Raw genomic sequence first — 16,606 nt, forward strand, 5'->3', positions numbered from 1 at the left:
GGAGGACGCCGGAGCCTGTGGGAGGGGCTGGCACTTAACGCTGAGGATCAACGGTTCAAGCCACAAGCGCTAGTTTGGTTTCGTTTTGTGTCATTCCTGGATAGGTTTCCGCCTTTGGCGCCGAGTTTAGCTGGTGGGCTAGCAGCGTCAGAAGACAGCAAAAGGCGAAGAAAAGAAGCGGGAAGGGCTGGCAGGTAAGAAAGGGAAGGGTTTTATTTTTAATCGATTTAATGAACGCCCGACTCCAATCCACTTTTATTTATCCCAGGCAATCGGCCGCCTTTCGCAGGTGTTAGAGACAACTCCCATCGTCCCCAGGCCACGGGGGGAGGATGGAAAATGGGGAGTGTAGTCCCCCGCAGGGAGCTAGGTTGGAGTGGGATCATCCACCCGTGAAGGGGGGGGGCAGGAGGGTTTCCTGTTGGGGAACCAGGGACGCTGAGCTGAGCCGCTCCGCAACAGACAGGGGAAATTCCCACAATGTTTCGCCCTCTATCTAAGGGGCCGCGCGTCCCCCTCTCTGCGCTCGGGGTCCGGCAGACTTCGCCCATGAAGCCTCCTTTCGCTCCGGCTCCTTCTCTTTCCTGTCTCCCCTTCCTTCTCCCCAAAGGGAGCCGAGTCCGAACCTCTCCCATTTTCACTTTCCAGCGTTCGGCTCCCACCGGCGCCTTTGAGAAACTTCCTCCTCGGTCACGACCAGCTGATCGGGACTGGATCCGGATGGGGCTCTCGGTTGCCCGTTTGGGGTTTCTGTCCGCGGCGGTGGTCCTGTTGCTGCGGGGAGGATGCGCAGGTGAGTTGCTGGACGAGTGGGGCTAAAACCAAGGCGGTTGGTTGCAGCCTGGTTTTCTTGTGGCAGCGAGTTCCAGAGGCTTCGCCTGGTTGGGGAGTCGGGTTAGTTTAACTCCCAGAATTCTCCAGCCAGCCATCAAGGAGTTTCCACAGAAGATTGTGGAGAATAATAGCGCTAAGAATCTGTGGGAGTTCCAGATCCAGAAGGACAGGCAGGCATTAGATAATCAACCAGACACTGTAGTAGTAGACAAATTAATAGACAAAGACAGAAGAGCTCCAGAGGCCAGGTAAGGAGGGGGGAGGCAAGGCACCCCTCGACTTGAGTGATGTCGAGTTGGCCACCCAGAGGTGGTACTCAGCCAGTTCTGACAGGTTCTGGAGAACTGGTAGCAGAAATTTTGAGTAGTTCGGAGAACCGGCAAATAGGCTGGCCCCACCCCCTCTGCTTCCCCACCTTCCAGCTGATCATCTTTTGTTGCCCTGAACAGGAGAACCGAGCTGGAAAGCAGGTTAGTGGGGTGGGGAGGGAACGGGGACTTTGCAGTATCTTTCCCTTGCCACACCCACAAAGCCACGCCCACAGAACTGATAGTAAAAAAAGTTTGAATCTCACCACTAGGCCACACCCACCCAGTCACATGATCAGCCAGCCACGCCCACAGTACTGGTTGTTAAAAAATGTGAATCCCACCACTGGTTACAGCCCATCCGACCAATCTGAAATCAACACACCTTGTTAAATCTTCTGTGGGCTTTTTGCATGGTTTTATATCTCCTGCGGGTAGGAGGGGGTTACTAGAGGGGCATCTAGTCCATTCCTCTTTTTGGACCATCGCTGCAGGACGTCTTTCCTGATACACCTCCATAGGTACCCAAGAATTTCAGAGCAGGGAGTCGCCAAAGTCAACAACTTGAAGGCTCATGGGCTTCAACTCCCAGAATTCCTTAGCCGGCCATGCTGGTTGGAGAATTCTGGGACTTGAAGTCTACAAGTCTTAAATTTGCCAAGCTTGGAGAGTCTTGTTTTAGTATTGATGCTAGGAAGGGGGCTGATTCCAAAGCAAAACGGATGGGTGGGGGGATTAAAAGTGTGCCTTTCCTGTCTCACTCCTCCCCCTATTTCCCCCAAGATTCCTCCTCCCATTCATTGCGCATTTTCTACACCTTGGTCCTGAGCCCCAACCAGGATGTGCCCCAATATGTTGTGGTGGGATATGTGGACGACCAGCTGGCTTCACGCTTTGACCCCTCCACAAGAAGAATGTTACCCCAAGTGCCCTGGCTCCTTAATGTGAAGAAGGAGGACTTGCATTTCTGGGATTTCATATCTCAGAGAGTCAGCACCACGGAGCGGAGGTTCAAAAGTGACCTTGCCATCTTGCACAGCTATCACAACTCCAGCAGAGGTAAGGCGTGTGGGGGAGGGAACCATGTATTTTGGCCTCTCTAGGTTGCTGTTCCTCCCCATGAGAAATAGATAGATAGATAGATGATAGATAGATAGATAGATGATAGATAGATAGATAGATGATAGATAGATAGATAGATAGATAGATAGATAGATAGATAGATAGATAGATAGATAGATAGATAGATATATATATAGATATATATATATATAGATATATATAGATGAATAAATAAATAAAGGGAGACTAGAGCTAGAACTCTGATGAGAACTAATCAGCTCGAAATAGATCTATCCTAGTCTCCCTTTATTTATTTATCAGTACAATTACAACACAAATATAAAAAGGCAACAGTAAAAATAAAAATATGGTTTTCTGCCTGCATGGTCTTCTGTGATAAGCCGAAGGACAGAAAGAGGGAGTAGTGACCTTCCTCCCATATTTAGTCATACCAAGGGTTGTAACATAAATGCATATATATAGATATATATAGATATAGATATAGATATAGATATAGATATATAGATATAGATATATAGATATAGATATAGATATAGATATAGATATAGATATAGATATAGATATAGATATAGATATAGATATAGATAGATATATATACTCTCTCTATATATACTCTCTCCTTCTTTCAGACTTGCCCCACAGAAGCCTATCCTCTCCTCTCCCCGTTCTCTCCCTCAGGCTGTCCCCATTTATCCTCTCCTATCTCCTTCTCTCCCACCCTCCCTCTCCCCTTGCTCCACAGAGGCCTTTCCTATCTTATCCCCTTCTCTCCCTCAGGCTGGCCCCATTGTCTAAACTCCCAGCCCACAGGCCTGATGAATCACGTGCCAGCCAAAGTGGCAGTTGGAATAGAATTATTTTCAGGTGGGGAGGGGGAGTAGAACGTCTAGCTCCTTAGCATCAGAGCATGTTAAATACTGTATAAGAAATACTAATAATCTGATGGTCATTTCAAAAAATCTTACCGAGCACCTAAAAACGAAGAGGAACATTCTGGTTTTTCTTTGAACACATTTCACTTCTCATCCAAAATTCCCCACTATCCAGTCAGAGCTGAAGAAGCTTCTTGGATGAGAAGCGAAATGTCTTCAAAGGAAAAAAAAACTCAGAAAGTCCAGGAAAAAAAACCCAGAAAGTCCAGTTGCCTCTTGAAAAAAAATCACCTTTGGGACAATATTTATTAAGCTTGTTTTAGGAACTGAGGATTTGTTGAGAATAAAGGTAAATCTCTGTGCAGGGGTATGCTAGACAGGTAGTCCTCGATTTACAGCCACAATGATTTAGCCCAACATTTATGTTGCTAAGTGAGACATTTGATACATGAGTTTGGCTCCATTTTACGACTTTTCTCGTCACATTTCTTACGTGAATCACTGCAGTAGTTAAACTACCAACACGGTTGTTAAGTAAATCTGGCTTCCCCTCTGACTTCGCAAAAGGGGATCAGATGACCCCTGGACACTGCAGCCGTCATAACTACACAGTGGTTGCCAAGCATCTGGATTTTGATGACGTGACCATGGGGATGCTGCGACGGTCATAAGTGTGAAAAATGATCATAACTCCCTTTTTCCCATGCCATTGCCATTGTAACTTCAAACAGTCACTAAATGAACTGTTGTAAGTCAAAGACTTGAGTGTCTCTATGGTGTCTACATTTTCTTGGAAACAAATCAAGGAGGAGTTGAAAAAAGGGCAAATCTGAAAGAGGATTTTCAGCCAGATCAAAATAAATGGCTTATAGCTTTGCTTGGGGGGGGGGGGGGGAGGAAACTCCATCAGAATATGTCTCAATAAGTGCCCAAGTAGGAGAAGAAAACTTCCTCCCCGCCCCCCAAAAATGGAATTTAAAGATGGGAACACAGAGCTGGTATTTCTGCATATGTTACTGTCAGTGTTCCAAATATCATGCAGAATTAAATCAGAGTCGAAGGCAAAATCATCCTTAAAGTTCCAATTTAATCATACAGGCAAGTTAGCACGTCTATGGAATTCCAACTCTGATCTTCTTCCTGGAATTCCACCCAGTTGAAAGTTCATGATCTTATCCCGACACCCGTAAATCCATCACATGGTCCAATCTTCTTCGGCCATGGTGGCATCTCCACCCACCTGGTTCCGGTCAGGTGCAGAGGTGCGGAGACGAAAGATGACCTTGGGCTTCTAGAAAAGAATGATAACAACACATTCCACAATTCTACTCCTTTCTATTCCCCCCTCCCAACTACTACACTAATGAAACAGCACAGTGAAATAATAGAAAGATCCTAAAAGGCCAAAGATCCTAAAAGGAACATAACTACAGGCCTGACAGTTACATTTTGGTTCTGCGCCTCCAGGTAGTCCTCCACTTATGACCACAGCTGAGCCCAACATTTCTGTTGTGAAGTGAGACATTTCTTAAGGGAGTTTGGGCCCATGTTATGGCATTTCTTGTCACCGTTGTTAAGTGAATCACTGCCATTGATACATTAGTAGCCCAGTTGTTAAATGAATCCAGCTTCCCCATTGACTTTGCTGGTCAGGAGGTCCCAAAAGCGAATCATGTGTCCTCACGGGACACAGCGGTCATAAGTATGAACTCGTTGGTAAGCATCTGAATTTTCATCACATGATCATGGGAAAGCTGCAAAGGTCGTAAATGTGAAAAATGGTCATAAGTCACATGTTTTCAGTGTCGTTGCAACTTTGAACAGTCACGAAGCGAAAGGTTATAAGTCGAAAACTACCTGACCTTTTCTCAGCAGGGATTCACAGCTGGCAGCGCATGATTGGCTGCCAGCTGAGCAAAGATGGCCACAAGCAGGGGTACTTTCAGTACGGCTACGATGGGGAGAATTTCATCAGCTTGGACCAGAAGACCCTCACCTGGACGGCGGTCGATGTCCGCGCTCAGGTGACCAAGAGGAGGTGGGAAGCAGAGCCTTTCATCACCCAGAACACCAATAACTTTTTGGAGAAGGAATGTATCCAGCTGCTTCAAAAGTGCATGTTGTATGGAAAGGATTCTTTGTTGAGGAAAGGTGAGGAAGGAAGGAGGGAGGAAAAGGTTGGTGCTGTTGCAGGAGAACGTTGGATTTGTGGCGCAAGGCCTCCACGCTACACAAATGCAGTCTTAAAACATGCCTGAAATGGCCTACTGGCCACCTGTCCCTCCAGCAGCTGAATCAGAGGAGGAGGAAGAGACGTGCGAGTCAGGATCAGCATCAAGGCAACCTGAGAGCTCAGAGGGGGAAGAGGGAATGGAGCTGTCACACACAGAGAGACAGAGAGAGAGAGAGACAGAGAGAGACACAGAGAGAGAGAGGGAGAGGGAGAGGGAGGGAGGGAGAGAGAGAGAGAGAGAGACAGAGAGACACAGAGAGAGAGGGGGGGAGAGGGAGGGAGGGGGAGAGAGAGAGAGAGAGAGAGATGCGGCGCCTGGGCCATCCGTCAGCCCTCAGATGGAGAGTCAAAAGCTTCCAGGTGTGGAGGTGGCTGATGAAGAAGAAGAGGAATAGCTGAGACCAGTGCCTGATGCATGGATGTGCAGAAGGCAGAGGAAAGGAGAGGAGAGCAGTGGAAATCTGTGGGCTGATCCTTGGGACGGAAGACCCACCACTGCTAGTGAAGCTCAACCCTAGCTCTAGGGATAAAAGGCATGGGACAGAGATGAATAGATGTGGCATACAACTATTCAACTTCTGGTCAGCCACACTTGTTATCCGGCTGTGAGAGAGGACGTTTTTGATGAGGCTGCTGGTGCTCCTAATAAAGGAATCTTTGAGTTAACGTCAGAGAGTTGGCCATGTTTGGGGAGCTGGGTCAGAAAAATGGCAGTGTTGTGTTCTCTACAGAGCCCCCGTTGGCGAAAATATCTCTCAGGATCCAGTACAACAGTATGGAGACCCTCATCTGCCAAGTCTATGGCTTTTATCCCAAAGAGATAGATGCCACCTGGAAGAAGGATGGGATGGTCTGGGAGCAGGACACCTACCGGGGGGGTGTCCTTCCAAATTCAGATGGGACCTACCATACCTGGCTGAGCATCGAGGTTGACCCGAAGGAGAGGGACCGCTAACGGTGTTATGTGGACCACGAGGGACTGCCGGAGCCTCTGAACTTGGCCTGGGTGAAGCCTGGTGAGAAAAAGGGAGTGGGGGGGGGGGGTCACCAGTTATGAGCAAAGGTGTCTCTGAAACTTCACATAGCTGTGGACATTCAAACCAATGAATGTCATGATGGAGTTGAATGAATCAATAGAACGAATTGCCTCCAGAAGTTCTGAATGCTCCAACAACGGATGTTTTTAAGCAGAGATTGGATAACCATTTGTCAGAAATGTTATAGGGTATCCTGCTGAGCAGGGGGTTGGACTAGAAGGCCTCCAAGGTCCTTTCCAGGTCTAATCTGATTGACTGATTGAGGTATCATATTTTTCGGAGTATAAGACGCACCTTTTTCCCTCAAAAAAGAGGCTGAAAATCTGGGTGCATCTTATACACTGAATACAGCATTTTTGGCCTCCTGAAACCACACCCTCTTCACCAAAATGGCCATGCAGAGCCTTATGGAGGCTTCAGAGAGTTCCTGGGGGCTGAGGAGGGCAGAAATGAGCAACAAAATGGGCTGTCAGGAGCACTCTATAACCCTCCTAAAGGCGATTCATGCCCTTTTAAAAACAAAAAATGGGCCTGTTTTTGTGAAAAAGAGACCGTTCTTTGCTCGTTGTCCCCCGCCCTCCCAGAGCACTCGACAAGCCTCCTAAAGGCTATCCATGCCCTTTATAAAAAAGGGCCATTTTTGGGAAGTTTGCAGAGTGCAAAAACTTTTTTTTAAATTTGCCTCTTTCAAACTTTGGTGCATCTTTTACTCCGGTGCATCTTATACTCAAAAATACGATAATCCAATCCACCCCTTTGCAGGCATCCAATGTAAACCATCCCAGAAAGATGGCTGTTCAGCTCTTCCTCGGAGAAATCCATCATCTCTGTGGAACCGAGATTCTGTTCCTACTACTAAGAATCTTTTCTTAATGTGACTAGGTTAACTTTGTCTTGGCTGCAGGGGTGGGATTGAAAAATGTTAGCAACTGGTTCTCTGTCTGGTTGCTGGGTGGGCGTGGCCATGATGGGCATGGCCTACTTCTGCACCATGGTGGGGGGAGTGTTTTCACCCTCCCCAGGCTCCGGAGGCTTTCCTCGAGCCTCCAGGAGAGCGAAAATGGCCGCCCCGGGCTCCGGAGGCCAGAAACAGGCCCATTTTGGGACTTCCAGAACTTCTGGTAGATTCATTTTTGCCCTCCCCAGGCTCCGGAGGCTTTTCTTGAGCCTCTGAGAGGGCAAAAACAGCCTCCCCTGGGCTTCTGGAACTCTGGGAGGCCCATTTTTTGCCCTCCTAGAACCTCCACGTGGGCCCTGCATTTACCTAGCAAGATGAACAGGCCGTGTGGAGACTCCTGGGAGGGGAGGGGTGGGCAGGATTAGCCAGTCTTTGCAACTACTGGTTCAGCGAACCAGATATAAAATTAACATCCGGTTCGCCCAAACCTGTCTAAACTGACTGAATCCCACCCCTGCTTGGCTGCCCTCTCGCCAAGGCCGGGAAATAAAATGGAAGAGAAACCCACTAGAGAAACCCGGAGCTCCCCAGTCATTTTTTCTTTTCTCCCACACAGCTTTCGTATTATCCAACTTTGGACTCATTGCTGGAGTCATAGGGGTTGTGGTAGCCGCTGTCCTCATTGCTGCTGGAATGACTATCTATATCAGTAAGTAATTATTGGGTGGGCACAGGGTGTGTCATTCACAAAATAGAGGTACTGCCAATCTCCACAGCTCAGAATAGAAGAATAGAATAGAATATAACTTTTTACTGGCCAAGTGTGATTGGACACACAAGGAATTCGTCTTTGGTGCAGATGCTCTCAGTGTACATAAAAAGACAAGATACATTTGTCAAGAATCATAAGGTACAGCACTTAATGATAGTCATAGGGTACAAATAAGCAATCAGGAAACAATCAATATCAATATAAATCGTAAGGATACAAGCAACAAAGATACAGTCCTGCAGTCGTAAGTGGGAGGAGTTGGGTGATAGGAACAATGAGAAGACTAATAGTAATAGTTATGCAGGCTTAGTGAATGGTTTGACGGTGGTGAGGGAATTATTTGTTTAGCAGAGTGATGGTGTTTGGGGGGAAAATGTTCTTGTTGTCTTGGTGTGCAGCGCTCTATAGCATCGTTTTGAGGACAGGAGTTGAAACAATTTATGTCCAGGATGTGAGGGGTCTGTAAATATTTTCACGGCCCTCTTTTTGACTCGTGCAGTGTACAGGTCCTCAATGGAAGGCAGGTTGGCAGTAATTGTTTTTTCTGCAATTCTAGCGTTTCCCACAAGCATCCTTCATCAGGGTCACGGTGAACATGGTTTCTAAATTTCCTGACGGTCCTGGAGACCTCGTCTACACAATATCCTATGTAATATCCTAAGATTGTATTTTGAAGATTTAAGAACTTTTAACTCTAGAATCCTCCAGCCAACATGATGCCAACCTCAATGCCCCCGAACCTGGCATTTCCCACAAGCTTCTTTGAATACAACCTCCAATTCTGAAAGTCCTGGAGAACTTGTCCATATGACACCCTAAGCCGGTGTTTCTTAACCTTGGCATTTGAAGATGCATGGTCATCTGGCTGGGGAATTCTGGGAGTTGAACTCCATGTGCTTTCAAGGTGTCAAGTCTCCAAAACACAGCCTTAAGAGGTAATTTTTAGGCTGATTTGCTTTTGAGGATGTTGGCTGAATGTGGTCACTTTGGTTTGGGATCTGGGAGATCCTTTGGCTAACTGGTAGCGGCACTGAGCTGAAGTTGGCAAACTTCAAGAAGCATCAGAGCTGGCCTTGTTTAGTGCTAGGATGGGAGACCACTAAAAAAATCCAAGAGCTCTAGAATGAAAACTGGCAAGTTCAACAACTACTGTGTTTCCCCAAAAATAAAATCTGGTCTTATTTTCTTTTGGGTCCCCAAATAAGCATTGGGGCTTATTTTCGAGGCGGTAGTGTCTTAGTTTTTTTGAGTACCAACGCCATGAGGTGGGCGGTTGGAGCTGCCTGATGTGCACACCACCTTACCTCAGGGTCCCATGGCCCCATGCCCCAAAAACTGCCTCATGGTAGCAGCATCGGCATCCATGTGCAGCAACAGCCCCTGTGGCCACCAGCTCACTTTTTCCGGCACCAGCGTGGCACTGGAGCAGGAGGCTGAGCAACACAGCTGGGCAAAACATTCCATTCCCAAGGGACCCATAGGCTCCCAAATACTTTTCACCCAGACGGTGAAATGAGAAATGAGGGATTCTCGAAGCTAATGGGATGCTTTGAAATGGAGTGTGACATTTGCAAGCAGATGAAGCTTCATCTCCCTTTGGACGAAAAGTGCCCTGGTGGAGCCAGGTGGTGGCAGAGGCACAGGGGTGGGGAGGCAGGTGATCCCAACACACTGCCCACTCCATCCCACTGTCTATCAGCTTGCCCGTGGCCACACCAGGCAGGCAGATGTGCAAGGCATCAGGATTGCCTGCCTCCCCCCTCTCCCATGCCTCTGCCTGCTGTCAGTGGTGCTACTGTCAGGCTTCTGAAAGATGCCCTAATTAATTCATGAGCCTCAAGCCAAGTTTCAAAAGAAATCCATTCATTTATTAGGAACACCATTTCGGCAATACCACATTGCAGTCAGATCTGACCTCATTTAAATGATAGCTAAACTTTGCCCCTGTTTCTTCCTTCCCCTCAGTCTGTGTCATAAATCACATTATCCAACGAGGTGCAGGACTCACACGCTTGCTGTTTTAATCTAAGATTCGAGTCTAGCCGAAGGTGTGCATGGAATGCGCTCCCCTCTTTTCCTCAGCATGGCAACTTGATAACAGTCGAAAATGCTTTATGAGTTGACAGCCGCACAATCCTCCCATGAGCCAGGCATCTGTGCAGCACATCCAGATCGCTTGTCTTCCCTCATGCCTCTGCGCTCAGATTTACAGGTATCTGTGTTGTGGCAAGGGGCTAGGGGGCCACGCCCATCCCTTTGGCATATTTTGAGGGTAGGGCTTATATTAGGCCCACCCCAAAAGGGCTAGGGCTTGTTTTCGGGCTGGGACTTATTTTGGGGGAAACAGAGTAATCACCATTGATCCTGGTTATCTCCTTTGAACTTGCCAAGGTCAGCTGATGGCATGTTTGCACCCCCTGTGTTTGGAAGCTGTTCCTTCTTCCAGGAGGGCTTTCCAACTTTGCAGTAGAGTCTACAGCTTTCTGCTGCTCCTTTTGAAGAAAGAGCACTGAAGCTCTGAAGTTCTACCAAAGGCTGAGGGGAAACTGAGGGATCTTGAACCAGGAACGTCCTCTCTGACTTCTTGATTCTGTCTTGCAGAAAAACATGGCAGAAATGCATACAGAACAGCATCAGGTGAGCAACCCCCAAAGGTAATTTTTGGTACTGTCTTTGGGCGGATGAGACGACAATCCAGATTAGCCCAAATGAAGCTGTAGAAGATTCATAGCTTCCCTGTGATGGGAAATAAGGGCTCCTGCTGAGTAAAAGTTTATATGTACAGTCTTCAGGTAGTCCTTGACTTATGGCCACAATTGAGCCTAACATTTCTGTCGCTAAGTGAGACATTTGTTAAGTGAGCATTGTCCCATTTTCACCTTTCTTGACACAGGTGTTTAAGTGAATCATGGCAGTGGTTGAATTAGCGACGTGTTTGTTAATTGAATCTGGCCTCCCCAAGAACTTTGCTTGTCAGAAGGTTACAAAAGGGGGATCACGTGACCTGGGACACTGCAACCGTCATAACTACGAGTCAGTCGCCAAGCATTTGAATTTTGATCACGTGGCCCTAAGAATGCTGCAATGGTTGTATGGATGGAAAATGGACATAAGTCACTTTTTTCCAGTGCCGTTGTAACTCTGAGCAGTCACTAAATGAACTGTTGTAATTCAAGGACTGCCTGTATATGTATTTATTGATTTATTAATTAGAATTTCTAAACTGTCCCGTGGTTAATTAAAACACACTTTTTTAAAAAATTGAAACATATACGCTGCACCAAAGTCAGGCCCCATTGCTCAACCGCAATGTGGTTGACTGATTTCCCCTGAGGCTGAAGAGGCAACGCTCTAAAGATGGAACAGTGACACTGAATGAAACTAATTGTCAACTGTGCATAATAATCCCCCTGAAACCTTCCATAAGTGCTTCTTCAGGGAAAGGGGAAAGAAGGGGCCCTGTGGCAGGATGACTCAATGGGAGACGGGGCCAGCATGATCAAAATGAGAGCCCTGGTGCATGTTAATAGGAGTAGGAGCACGAATAGGAGTAAATAGAATAGAATAGAATAGAATAGAATAGAATAGAACAGAACAGACACAATGAAATATAAACATATATAAGAATAGAATAGAATAGAACAGACACAATGAAATATAAACATATATAAGAATAGAATAGAATAGAATAGAATAGAACAGACACAATGGAATATAAAAATAGAATAGAACAGAACAGAACAGAACAGACACAATGAAATATAAACATATATAAGAATAGAATAGAAAAGAATAGAATAGAACAGACACAATGGAATATAAAAATAGACTAGACTAGACTAGACTAAAATAGAATAGAATAGAATAATAGAATAGAACAGAACAGAACAGACACAATGGAATATAAAAATAGAATAGAATAGAATAGAATAGAACAGACACAATGGAATATAAAATAGACTAGACTAGACTAGAATAGAATAATAGAATAGAACAGAACAGAACAGACACAATGAAATATAAACATATATAAGAATAGAATAGAATAGAATAGAACAGACACAATGGAATATAAAAATAGAATAGAATAATAGAATAGAACAGACACAATGAAATATAAACATATATAAGAATAGAATAGAATAGAATAGAATAGAATAGAATAGAATAGAACAGATACAATGGAATATAAAAATAGAATAGAATAGAACAGAACAGACACAATGGAATATAAAATAGAATAGAATAAGAGAACAGAACAGAACAGACGCAATGGAATATTAAATATATAAGAATAGAAAAGAATAGAATAGGCTAGGCTAGGCTAGAACAGAACAGAACAAACACAATGGAATATAAAATATATAAGAACAGAATAGAATATAGAATATCAATTATCAATTATCAAATATAGAACAGAACAGAACAGGAGTTGGAAGGGACCTTGTAGGTCATCTAGTTCAACCCCCCTCTCACCCAAGCAAGAGACCCTACACCATTTCTGAGAGATGGCAGTCCAGTCTCTTCTTGAAAGCTTCCAGTGATGAAGCTCCCACAACTTCTGAAGGCAACTTCTGTTCCGTTGGTTGATTGTTCTGTCAGAAAAGTTCTCCTTATTTCCAGGTTGAATCTCTCCTTGTTCAGTTTCCATCCATTCCTTGTCTGGCCTTCAGGTGCTTGGGAAAATAGCTTGACCCCTTCCTCTCTGTGGCAGCCCCTCAAATATTGGAAGACTGCTATCGTGTCTCCCTTGGTCCTACTCACCAGTAGACTAGACATACCCAGTCCCTGCAACCGTTCTTCATGTGTTTTAGCCTCCAGTCCCCTAATCATCCTGATTGCTCTTCTATGCACTCTTTCTAGTGTCTCCACATCTTTTTTACATCGTGGGGACCAAAACTGGATGCAGTACTCTACATGTGGTCTGACTAAGGCTTTATAGAGTGACATTGGTACTTCATGTGATTCCCTGTATATGGCATTTTGATAGGCAATGATAGTGGCCATCAGTTTTGCCTTCCTACTGTATAAAATATAATCTAGGACCGGCTGTATTTGAGCGCATTTTTTTTTAAAAAAAATGATATTCACTAAATTCTTGCAGAACATATTTTGAAAAATCCGGTTCTACCTGATGATCGATGTGTGGTGACTGACAGCAAAAGGAAATTCTATTGTTGTTGTTTTTTTTTAAGTGTACATGTGGGAGATGCCCAGGATTTTTGCATTTCTTGTGTGAGTGTGACCCCTTTGATATATTGTCTGGCTAAAGAGGATGTTCCACCGTGCCTTGAACCTTGACTTTTTCATCTCTCTGTTACAGCCACTATCCAGGAGTTTGAAATTCCTCCAATGGTAAGTAGGGACACTCAAGGCTGTAAGATCACGCATTTTTCATCAGAGAGGAAAAATAAAATTTTCAGCTCTGCAACAAAATGTCCTTCCCTTCCCCTTCCCTCCCTCCCTCCCTCCCCCCTCCCTCCCTCCCTCCCTCCCTCCCTCCCTCCTTCCTTCCTTCCTTCCTTCCTTCCTTCCTTCCTTCCTTCCTTCCTTTCTTTCTTCCTTCCTCCCTTGAGCCATAATGGCACAGTAGTTAGATTGCAATACTGCAGGCTACTTCTGCTGACTGTCAGATGCCTGAAGTTTGGCAGTTCGATTCTCACCAAGGTCAAGGTTAACTCAGCCTTCCATCCTTCCGAGGTCGGTAAAATGAGGACCCAGATTGTTGGGGGCAAGAGGCTGATGTCAGGGTTCCAAGTAACGCCCCTAACGAAAGTCCCATTTTATTAGAGATGTCATATTGGCACATCTAGGGGAACCTGAATCTGAAAGCTTCCAAGTTTTCCCCACCCAAAAGAAAGTTCAAGCCCCTGTCCAGTACCCACATGTCCATCACATGATCCAATCAGACGCCATCCAAAATTGGAGATGCCTCACCACAGCTGCAGGGCCAGTTGACCTTGACTTTCTGAGAAAGAATGTTATTATGGCTACATATCACCCACACTCTGTATAATCCCCCCTCCCATTTTCCCACGGTGGAAAATGTGGCAGGCCTGAAGTCCAAAAGGTAAAAGATGGCTTCCAGGTCTGACAGCTGACTCTGTAAACTGCTTAGAGAGGGCTGAAAAGCACTGTGAAGTGGTATATAAATCTTAAGTGCTAGTGCTATTCCTTCCTTCCTTCCTTCCTTCCTTCCTTCCTTCCTTCCTTCCTTCCTTCCTTCCTTCCTTCCCAATTCATTCATTCATTCATCAAATATCTATAGTCAACCATCTCACAGAAAGCAACTCTGCATGGCACAGAATGACCATGCTTTAGTATTCCCCTGATCCCATTATTTATTGTTTTAATCTTTTTTTTCCTTCTTTTTTCACAGAACTGAAGTGTATACAGTTTAGAATGATCTGCAATTAAGGCGGTCTATATGCTTAGGTGAAAGATTGACCAAATGACCCTAGCAGTTTACTACTCCTTTTGCTACAACTACTGTTTGATTATTGAAGTTCACATACCTATTTTTTGGAGTATAAGATGCAACTTCCCCCCCCCCCCTTTACATAGGTAAAGGTAAAGGTTACGCCGCACATGCCTGCTAGTCGTTTCTGGCTCTAGGGGACGGTGCTCATCTCCGTTTCAAAGCCGAAGGGCCAGCGCTGTCTGAAGATGTCTCCGGCCGACATGACTCAACTCCTGAAGACGCACGGAATGCTGTTACCTTCCCACCAAGGGTGTTCCCTATTTTTCTACTTGCATTTTTATGTGCTTTCGAACTGCTAGGTTGGCAGAAGCTGGGACAAGTAACGGGAGCTCACTCCATTATGCGGCACTAAGGATTCGAACCACTGAACTGCCGACCTTCTGCTTGGCAAGCTCAGCGTCTTAGCCACTGAGCCACCACATCCCACATATATACAAACACACAACATATACATACATATACATACATATACATAGCAGTGACGTGCAGTCAGGTGAGGCAAGTGAGGCACAGCCGCACCACTCTCATCATGAAAAAAGAAAGTAAAAGGAAAAAGCTGAGCTAGTTGCTGCCTCACCGTGGATGACTCTGCTTAACCTCACTGGTGCTCTCCCTCCCCAAGTGTAGTGACTTCCTCCCCAGGCCCCCATTCATTTCTCTCTCTCACACACACAGCTGGATAAAACTATATAAAAATCTAGCCCAGCTTCACTGATTACAAGTTTGAAAAGGCAACGTGGCTCCACCTGCAATCAAACTACACTTGGGGAGGGAGAGCACAAGTGAGCACTGAGGAGACCACGGGAGGAGGCAGGAAGCCAGGCAAAGAGCCATGCTGTAGTACACACACTTCCCCCCCAGCTTCTTTCTTTTGGAAGGCTCCCCTCCGGCTTCTCTGCCTCTCCTCTCACCCCAGCCTGCCAGCAGGAGGTGGTGGGTGGGCTTTATTGTGTTCCAGGCATTTCCCACCCAGACAGCAGGCTGCATTTGCAATGGTGGAGGTGTTTGGGGAAGGCAGCAGGGGAATGGGGGGGGGGGGGGATGGCAGAGGAACTGCTTTCAAGCCACTGGAAAAGATATCCAATCCAACTTTTGTGTGTGGGGGGGTTTGTTTGAGAGTGAGTGAGAGAGGGAAGGGGTAGGAGAGATAGTCCAATCCAACTTCTCTCTCTGTGTGTGTGTGTGTGTGTGTGTTTGAGAGAGGGGGAGGAAGGGAGAGAGGGAGGAAGGAGGGGAAGGAGAAGAAAAAGAAAAAGAAAGGAGCAAAGGAGAAAAACAAATGCTGTCGCTTTAAATTGGAACTGAGCATGATGCCTGGCTGTGGAATTCTGGGAGTTGAAGTCCACAAGTCTAAAAATATTTGAAACTCAGCACTGTGTCAGTGCCTCACCAGTCATAAACCTCACCGCACGTCACTGATACATAGATACATGTGGGTATATGTGTATACACACACACACACACACACACAGTTCCCAAGATTTCTGCCTAATGTGAAAGTGGGGTCCATGGGGAAGCCACATTCACTTAACAACCGGGTTACTAACTTAACAATGGCAGTGATTCACTTAACAACCGTAGCAAGAAAGGTTGTAAAATGGGGCAAAACTCACTTAACCAACTTTTCACTTAGCAACAGGAATTTTGGGCTCAGTTGTGGTTGTAAGTCGAGGACAGCCTGTATAGAGATTTAGCAATGAATAAGCCTACATATTCATTGGAACTTCCTGGACTCCTGATTTCCAAGTTGCTTAGGGAGGCTTTTAGCTTAGGAACATTACTGATCAGATAAAGTCTCCCATACCTTGTAAGCGTTAGCTGAAGTGTTGTAGAAGGTGACCAGGCTGAGCTCAAGGGAGGAGTCAAACGCGTCATAAGTCATGACAAGCCCCTGCACCCTTGCAAGAGATCTAAGTCCACCCCACCTTGAGTGTCTTATCTCCCGCTCATTTCCCTTGATTGTTAGTTCGCCAGATTCTTTACACTCATCTGAACTACCGGAATCTCCTGCTTTTCCCTGTGCTTGACAAGTGTGTTACTGTGATTACCCAGGTTATATGTATGATGATTGATGTATTGTGATGTATG

The 16,606-nt window shown here is 45.7% G+C and overlaps 1 pseudogene across 1 annotated transcript; it reads left to right on the plus strand.

Annotated features, from left to right (window-relative positions):
• The first annotated feature begins 696 nt into the window (after positions 1-696).
• LOC309383801 (major histocompatibility complex class I-related gene protein-like) lies at positions 697-14,988 on the plus strand (annotated as a pseudogene). Its single transcript, XR_014176848.1, has 8 exons — positions 697-793; positions 1,926-2,201; positions 4,973-5,248; positions 6,062-6,346; positions 7,882-7,974; positions 10,639-10,674; positions 13,361-13,392; positions 14,417-14,988. The product of XR_014176848.1 is annotated as a major histocompatibility complex class I-related gene protein-like (transcript).
• Positions 14,989-16,606: the final 1,618 nt, after the last annotated feature.

The sequence above is a fragment of the Natrix helvetica genome (genome assembly GCF_964273705.1).
Source record: "Natrix helvetica genome assembly, chromosome: 1".
In the NCBI taxonomy this organism is placed as follows: Eukaryota; Metazoa; Chordata; class Lepidosauria; order Squamata; family Natricidae; genus Natrix; species Natrix helvetica.